Source organism: Pyrus communis, chromosome 14, assembly GCF_963583255.1.
Source record: "Pyrus communis chromosome 14, drPyrComm1.1, whole genome shotgun sequence".
Classification (NCBI taxonomy): Eukaryota; Viridiplantae; Streptophyta; class Magnoliopsida; order Rosales; family Rosaceae; genus Pyrus; species Pyrus communis.
In genome coordinates this window covers 16,263,718-16,272,858 of record NC_084816.1, presented here as the reverse complement: position 1 = coordinate 16,272,858, position 9,141 = coordinate 16,263,718, and the positions used below count along the sequence as shown (strand labels likewise).

The 9,141-nt window shown below is 36.9% G+C and overlaps 1 pseudogene; it reads right to left on the bottom strand.

The window, feature by feature from the left end:
* Positions 1-769: 769 nt before the first annotated feature.
* LOC137716440 (probable LRR receptor-like serine/threonine-protein kinase At3g47570) lies at positions 770-5,299 on the bottom strand (annotated as a pseudogene).
* Positions 5,300-9,141: the final 3,842 nt, after the last annotated feature.

Genomic DNA, 9,141 nt, shown 5'->3' with positions numbered 1-9,141 from the left:
GTTTACAATTCTGTCAGTCAATTGGTTTCTTCGATAAAATGTCTGGCCTTATGCTTTGTTTATTGGGTATATTATACAATTCCAATGTAGTCTAACATGATCCGATTTGCACCAGATATGGAGTGTTTCAAAGAAAGGGGTACATTTGATCAGGAGAAGTACCAATGAAGGATTTGACAGGGTAAGTTCTTCCTTTGCTCAAGAACAGAATCAAATTTCAGCTAACATTTATTTCTATTCGACATATATTGGATATTGCAAGTGTCTTATAACTAGAAAAATATGGCTTCTGATAGCTTTGGTTAAACACTTCTTCTTTTGCCCTTTCTGTGTTGCGTGTTCACACATCTGCTTTTCTCTTGCACGTTGGTTTATGGCAAATACATGCTAACTATTACCATTCCCAGGCCAAAGCTGTAAGATCAGTTACATTTTACAGAATGAATGAAAAGATCTTTACAGCTGAAAATTGGAGTAACTTCGTTCCTTTTGTTAAAAAAATGAGCACATATTGGTGAAGCAGCCAAAAAACCCAACTTAAATAGTAAATTTATTGATCTAGAGTAGTAGCCTCACTGCCCTATAATTTTTTGTCAAGGGCATGTGTAGAAGTTTAGAAGTTTGTCACTTCCTGATATATTAACTGAAATAAAATTGTGCTCCCATGACCCGTGTAATTGGAATTGCAATCTTGGTACTACTGGTCTCATTGCATACAGGTACGTCAATTCAATTTTAGGAATATCGTCATATTTTCATATCCGTCACTATAAGAAAATAATGTAGTTTTTGAAGATAAAAAACAACAATAAGAAAATGGATCCGAAAATATAGAGAACAAAGAACTATGAATTCACTCCTCCAGAGTCCTTCAAATACTTACCCTTGATTTTATTGAGTGTGACTACGGCATCTTTCATGTTAATCCTTTCTTCCGGCAATGCGGCAGAGCAAGCTAAAGCTAATCTCATAACGGATGATAAGCAATCCCTCCTGCTCACGAAATCACCATCTTCCTCCATCCCAAGTATATCGGCATCCACAACTTCATCTATAGCAGCATCTGGAAAAAATGAATCTGCAATCCATTGCCTTAAATTCATTTCCTCAACAAACATCTCATCTGTTGGCTTCCTTTTTGTGAATGTCTCCATGAGTACAATACCAAAACTATACACATCCCCTCTCGTCGAAATGATTCCTTCCATCCCAAACTCTGCAAAATTTGTATGTGAATTTAGTTATATATGATAAAAAGAAAATTATAACTCCTAATAAGACCAACATATACAAGATTAAACAAAATACATCACATGGAGCCATATATCCAACTGTGGCTAGGGTCATGGTTTCAGTCATCGAATCTCCACCGCGGATGAGTCTTGCAATGCCAAAATCAGCAACATGTGCAACCATATCATCATCTAGTAGTATATTGCTTGGTTTCACATCACAATGAACAACAGGTATCGAGTAACCATGATGAAGATATTCTAGTGCCAATGCAACATCTTTCATTATGTCCAACCTCTGCAGGATATTCATGGAGCGGTTTGGAGAATACAACCACTTTTCGAGGCTTCCATTAGGCATCAATTGAAGTATCAAGGCTTTGAAATCAAGTTCGTCACAACAACTTATGATTTTAATAAGATTCCGGTGACGGATATTGCTTAGCATTTCACATTCCTTATCAAAACTCTTGAATGCCCCTTCTAGCTGTAAATTGAAAACCTTGACGGCGATATTTATCCCATCTGAAAGTGCTCCTCTGTACACTGAGCCAAAACCCCCTGTGCCAAGTAAGTTAGTCTCATGAAATCCATTTGTCGCCTTTACAAGTTCTAGGCGTGAAACTCTTCTCCAAAGAACTTGATGTAGCGAGGCAGTTTCTCTTACAAGTTCAACATTCCTTTTCTTACATAGTATCATAATCAATGCAGCAGCCGCTAGGAGTATTACTGACATGACCCCTGAGATGATATATTTAGCTTTCCTCCTATTTGACTTAACTTGTGTTTTATATTTGCACAATGGAACGTGGAGTCGGGAAGCACCGCAGAGTGCACCGTTTGATACAAATGAATCAGCAGAGAAGTTTCCGAATGGCCCGCCTGTTGGAATTTCTCCTTGGAGTTTGTTGAAAGACAAATTTAAATGCATGAGATGCGAGAGTGCTTCCAATGACTTTGGGATCACTCCAGATAGATTGTTTTTGGACAAATCCAAGAATTCTAGGCTTAGCAAGGTTTTAAATGAACTGGGAATAGGGCCTTCTAAATAATTGTTTGCCAAGGAGAAATCAATCATATTCTGAAGACCCCCAATGCTGCCGGGAATGTTTCCAGAGAAATGGTTATTTGACAAGTCCATACCCACGACATCTTTCAAGTTTCCGATGTCTTCTGAGAGTGGTCCAACTAGAGAATTGGATGACAAGTTTAGGTGCAATATATACTTGAGTTCCCACAAGGAAGATGGTATTTTTGAAGTTAACAAATTGGACCCTAACGATAAATATCTTAGAGCTACGGCCAAAGTACCCAAGCAGGAAGGAATAGAACCAGAGAGCCGATTACCACCCAAAATTAACTCGGCTAGGTTTTTTAGTTGGCAGAGTTCATATGGGATATGTCCTCGTAGTTCGTTATCCTTCAAATACAAACCCTGGAGATTTTGTAGCCTTTGTATTGAAGTTGGAATTGCCCCACTCAACTGGTTGTTTACCAGGTTTAATGATATCAAGCTGCTCAAGTTGCCAATATCAACTGGAATGTTACCCCTGATGTTGGAACTAATTAAATCAACATATAGGAGTGACGCAGAGAGATTCCCTCGAGAAGCTGGTATTGTGCTGTTTAGTGGATTATCTCCCAAGTCTAATCTTGTCAAATTTCTAAGATTAAACAAGCAAGAGAGAATGCTTGCTGCTTGTGGAGTAGAAGCATCAATTGTTAAATTATTCAAGTACAATAAAAGATACTCAAGGTTCTTCAAGGAACAGAGCGTGTTAGGAAGAAACCCGGTAAATGAGTTTGTGCTCATGTCTAGCACCCTGAGCTTGGAAGCATTGGAGAGGTTAAGGAGTAGTCCGGACACGAGGTTATTTTTGGATATATCAAGGATTTCTAGGTTTGGAACGCTAAGCCCTATGTTTGCTGGGAGGCTACCTGAGAGCTGATTAATAGAAAGCCCTATTCTTCTTATCGTGGAAAGATTGAAGAGTTTGGATGGGATGACGCCATTGAGATTATTATTATCCACTGCCAACATCTGTAACTGCGGAAGATTACCAATCTTATTTGGTATTGTACCTGTCACAATTTTAGCACGTTTGCATTAACTTTCAGTTTAACTAAAAACTAAAAACAAATTGATTATGAAACGCCCCCAAATTTATTACCTGTTAAATTATTGGAACCAAGATAAATACTGGTTAAGTATGTCAAATTGCCAAGACTTTTGGGTATGCTTCCACGGAAATTGTTATACTCTAATACCAATTCACGAAGCTCTTTGCATTGCCACAGTTTGGAGGGAATCAGACCGTCAAGTTGGTTTTTACCCAAATTAAACTGTCGAATACTCGGAAGATGCTCACATATATTGTCCGGAAGACTGCCACTCATGTTGTTTTCGTATAGAATCAAATAAGTCAAAGAAGATATGTTGAGGACAGGCACAAGAGCAGAGCCTTTTAGGGCATTGTACAGCACAAACAACTCCTCCAGCTGACCTAAACTGCCCATCTCATTTGGAAGTTCTATAAATAAATCCGAATATATTGTTAAAATCATGTAAACATATATAGGAATAGCTTTTTACTGGGAATCTCGTTCTACTGTAGCAAAAGTGGAATAACATTATAATGACCATGTACTCACTATATATATTCTCTTTTTTGCTTCAGAATATGAGGGTCTTACACATCAAATATATGATTCCTATGATAGTCCTCTCATTTCATTTTTGCTAAAGTGGAACGAGATTCCTGCTAAGAAGGGGCTTGTCTCTAAATTACCTAGTACCTATTAATAGAACTCGCTCTCAACCAAAACTATATGAAATTACAATTTTAACACTCACACCAAAACTGCACAAAAATATATATATATATATATATGGGCAATTTAGTAATTACATGAACATAACTTTTGTTGTTATTTACGGCAACCTCACAGCCGGGTCACTATAGCATGCCCTATTAAAAAATTAAAAATAAAATAAAATAGTAAATAAAAAACATGCCTACTTTAGAAGAAACTGCTCATCATTGTCCCAATTTTCATAATTGATTTCTTTTTTTAGAATACATGTAACAAAAATAAAATGAAATGAAATTGTTCACACACAATGTGTGTGAGCATCTGCTAGTATACATGTAACAAAACCTAAGGCATACAGTATACCTTCGAACTTGTTGTGGCCAAGGTATATGCTCTTCACCATTGTTAAGTTGCCTATTTCTCTGGGTATGCTGCCTGTTAAATATGTGCATGCATGCCAACAAAAAAGAAGGAAAAAAACAAAAAAAAAAGAAACCAAACGAGATGATTGTTATACATCTTATATAGATGTTAAAATGTAACAAATATATCAAAATGTAATGATGAAGCAAGCAATCGTTAATTTATATTCCTAGGTACTGGTGGTATGTACGTACCCGATAGTTGGTTCCTGCTTAGATTAATTATTTCGAGCGTAGATAAGTTGCAGATAGCAGCGGGTATGAAACCAGAGAAGCTATTACCGTGCAATCCGAAGGACTGAAGTTTAGCGAATGACCCAAAACACGAAGGAATGGTTCCCATAAAGTTGTTGTTTCCAAAGTTAATCTTCTTCAACCGGCGCAAACGAGACAGTTCTTGGGGTAGGGGACCATGAAAACTATTATTCATGAGGCCCAACTCAACGAGAAATGAGAGGTTGCCTAGATGCGGAGGAATAACTCCGGCAAGACCCATGTATGAGAGATTTAAGGCCGTGACTCTGTGGTGGCGAGCACCACAGGTAACGCCAACCCAGTTGCAAATGTTGGAATTGGAGGCAGAGGACCAGTTGGCGGTCAAGATGTTTTGAGGGTCACTAGTGATGTGAGCTTTGAGAGCAAGAAGCGCAGACTGATCTGTGTTGAAATTGGTATGAGCTATTGCTAATGCATCTGCAGTAAAGTAATTAGCCATAATCGTCATATGTATATAAAACCTGCAGTGTATCATCGACAACATTTTGACAGTAGGAAATGACTTCTCTCCTCTGTATGTACGCAGTGTATATATACTCTTCTTAATTCTATTAGCTTTCGTCTTTCGTCTTTAATTCGATAGAAAACTTGAACTCATTATATTCACATAAAATAGGGAAACAAGTTGTGTTAGCAAACCTTGTGCAAGACTTGGACTTCCCCGGCTTCTACGTCGAAGAGAGGAGACTTAGACTAGTCAAAAGAAGACTTGTGATTTGGATGTTTTCTCAATCAAACACACACCATTCATTTTTTTGCTGATAGCTTAGCTAGGCGAGGAGGAATAGTCTAAGTCCGGCTTCTATGTCGAAGTGAGGAGACTTCGACTAGTCAAACGAAGACTTGTGATTTGGATTTTTTACATATCAAATTGTTGGCCCTAAAAACTACTAAGTCTACATGGCATGCAGGCCGAATAATTAATAAGCTAACTACGTCATTCGGTTGTGTGTGGGGCATGCCAACTCGTCGGCCGATGAGTAAAATTTTTGATACTGCGTTGAAAGTGCTACTGACTTCTTGATCCTACAACTGTGGCCGAGGAAGGAACACGTCTCGGCCTTCGAGTTCTCGAGCCTGAAGACAAGGCTACTAGTTTTGCGAAGTTTACGGATCGTCGGTGCCAGGTTCGGTCATGGTGATTATATTTGTAAGAGTATAAGCACACCGAATCGACACCAGACTATACGGACACAAGTACTCAAAGCAGATGCACGACGAAAGCTTTCCTTGCTTTTAATCTTATGCGTCGAAGATCTTTCGTTGGGAAAAGGTTTTTTTTGTTTTGTTTTTTTTATCTGTTTATTTATATATGTTTTTTTTAATTACATATTTTGATTATTTTTTGTAATTATTTTAATTAAATTATAAACAAAGAAATTATTTATTTATAATATATATTTGAATGTCCGTACAAGTCGAAAGAAATTTATAATATCCGAATAAAAAAAACCACAAAAGAAGGTCGTCAAGGTTTGTTGGGTCGAACTGTTGGGTATCTGCTGGGAGCTCGAATGTAGCTGGGGAGCAGCTGGTGGCATCGGGAATAGGAAGTTGAACAGCCGATGGGCTTCTTAGGCGCTGAGCTATGCACGGAAGCCTATGGAGCTTCGTTTGACCTGATTATGATCCTTTCCACTGGATAATATATATAATATCCAGTGTCTGGTGCGCACTAATTGCTGAAGTAAGGAGGACTTGGACCTAACTTATTCCACTAAAGTTCCACCGTCTGGTGCGCACTGATTGCTCTACCAACTTAAACTTTATTTGATCTCATATATTCTCTCTACGTTGAACTTAAATTTTAAATATGAATTGTCTTTTATACCCTATTACTTAATTACTATTTAGTACAAGATGAAATTAATAAGGGTTATTATACAAAATGATTCCTGGGATTTGCATAATCAATATAAATGGTCCATGAGATTGAAAATCAATAGAAATGGTTCCTGAAATTGTCCACCATCCATGATTTTGGTTCTTCCGTTAAAAACTCTTTGAGCAATTTTCAAAGTTTCATAACTCAATCGATTCTTAACCAAATTCGACCCATAATATATCAAAATGAAGATACAAAAGTGTAGAACAAGATTATACCTATTTGGAAGCCCAATGATTGCCAGAGATGGTCAGAAAATAGCCTGAAAGGTGACTGGTCTGCGGGAAAACTGGAAAACTCGCCGGAAACTGGGTAAAATTTAAACGTTCATAACTAATTCAATACTCAACGAAATCAATTGATTCAAAAACGAAAATCATAATTCTTGACCAGAAGAACAGGATGGTATCTTTTTTTTACTGCTAAATCGCTGTGGTTTGGCTGTAAAGCTGCTCGAAAGTGGCTAACTCAAAGATGGTTAGCCACTTTTGAGCCATTGTCCAACCAAACCACGGCAAGTTAGCCTTAGAAAAAGGTACAATTCTCTTCGTCTCGTCAAGAAGTATTTTTTTTGTTTTTGAATCACTCGATTTGGTTGAGTATTGAAGAAGTTATGAACGTTTAAATTTTACCCAGTTTTTGTCGAGTTTTCCAGTTTTCCCGCGAACCAGTCACCTTTTAGGCTATTTTCCGGCCATCTCCGGCAACCATTGAACTTCCAAATAGGTATAATCTTATTCTACACTTTCCTATCTTCATTTTGATATATTATGGGTCGAATTTGGTTAAGAAACGATTGAGTTACAAAGCTTTGAAAATTGCCCAAAATCATTTTTAACGGAATGACCAAAATCATGGATGGTGGACAATCTCAAGGACCATTCCTATTGATTTTCAATCTCAGGGACCATTTCTATTGATCATGCAAATCTCAGAGACCATTTATATTGATTATGCAAATCTCAGATACCATCTTGTATAATAACCCAATTAATAAAACTAAAATTTATTAATAATCTACAACCAATAATCAAACCCTAACATAGAGAAAAACAAGCTCTTTCTGAACAATGATCAAACTAAAGTATGAATCGATTTATCCAAGTTTGATTTCAATTTTTTTAGGATTTAGGAACAAAATCAACACATTTTCGAAAGTATAATTACTAGTAGAAACATATATGGGATTTTAAATTTAAAAAAATGTGTAGCCTCCAAAAGCTTCCCCTTCTTCCTCTTGTTCCAATCAATATTATTTTTTCATAATTTAATTCGGTTGTTGGATGTTGAAAATATTTTAACCATGAAAATATAGGAACATGAGGTTCAAGCAGGCATAGAAAATATGCCTTCATTTTTAGAGGTGAAATGTTTCTCTTGATTATCAAAACATAATCTTGTTTTGTTTGTGAGATTATTAGGTACCCTTACTGTCATATAATGTGTGCCTCTACTTCTCTACAAATTGGTGTAGGCATTGGAAGGCTACCCTCAGCTGGTGAGCCTTTATGAAATGCTTAGAGTGGAAGACAGAGTTTGAGATAATCTTCGTCTCCATCAACTTTGATGTGGAAAAATTCAATGAACACTTAAAATGAATGTTATGGCTGGCAGTGTCGTTCGATGCTAATCTCATAAAAGATTGAGTGATGTGTACCGCTTAGGAGTGGCAGAATATTGATTTTGGGTTTTTATTTTCTAAATAGGTGTAAAGATAAATTTATATTGAATTGGGTTTGTGAAAGTAGTTTAGGTAGTAAATTGGGTTTAAAAAGGTATTGGTAGTTTAATTAAAAGTAATAATTTTAGTAGCCCGCCCACCAAATAATTCCTGATTCCGCTATTGCTACCAACTCCACTAATTGCTTGCTCTACTATCAGCACTTAGACCTGGTTTGGTACTGAGGTGATTCTAAAAAAAGCTGGTATCAAAAAAAGCTGGGAGCTGTTTTTGTGTTTGGTAAACATTCAGCTTCAGCTTTTTTTCACAGTTTTGGATGAAAAAAAGCCAAAAACAAGAAGCTACAAAACCCAGCTTTGAAAAATCGGCTTTTTTTCACATCTGTTTTACATAAAAGTTTACCAAACACTATAATACTGTTTTTTTTTTTCAAAAGCACTTTTACAAAAAAGTTTACCAAACACTCTGCTGCTTTATTTCACAGCCGCTTATTCTCACAGCACAGCAGAATCAGTTTTTTTTCAAAGCACAGCAATACCAAACCAGCCCTTAGTGTTCCACCATCAGCACTAATTGCTCCACTAATGTAGGCAAATGATTACATTACAAGAAACCCAAAACTGATCCTTTCTTAATAATATGTGCTGCTGCTAGCCGACGAGTTCTATCCATTTTGTGCACATAGCTGAAGATGCGCAAAAGTGGAATTGTAGTCTTCAGTTCACACTCAATCAAAACAAACAGCATAGAATTACAAGGATGAAACGAGATTTGTCTTTATAATATTTCTTAACGCCAACCTAGTTGGAAATGTCAGAATTGGAGGCAGAG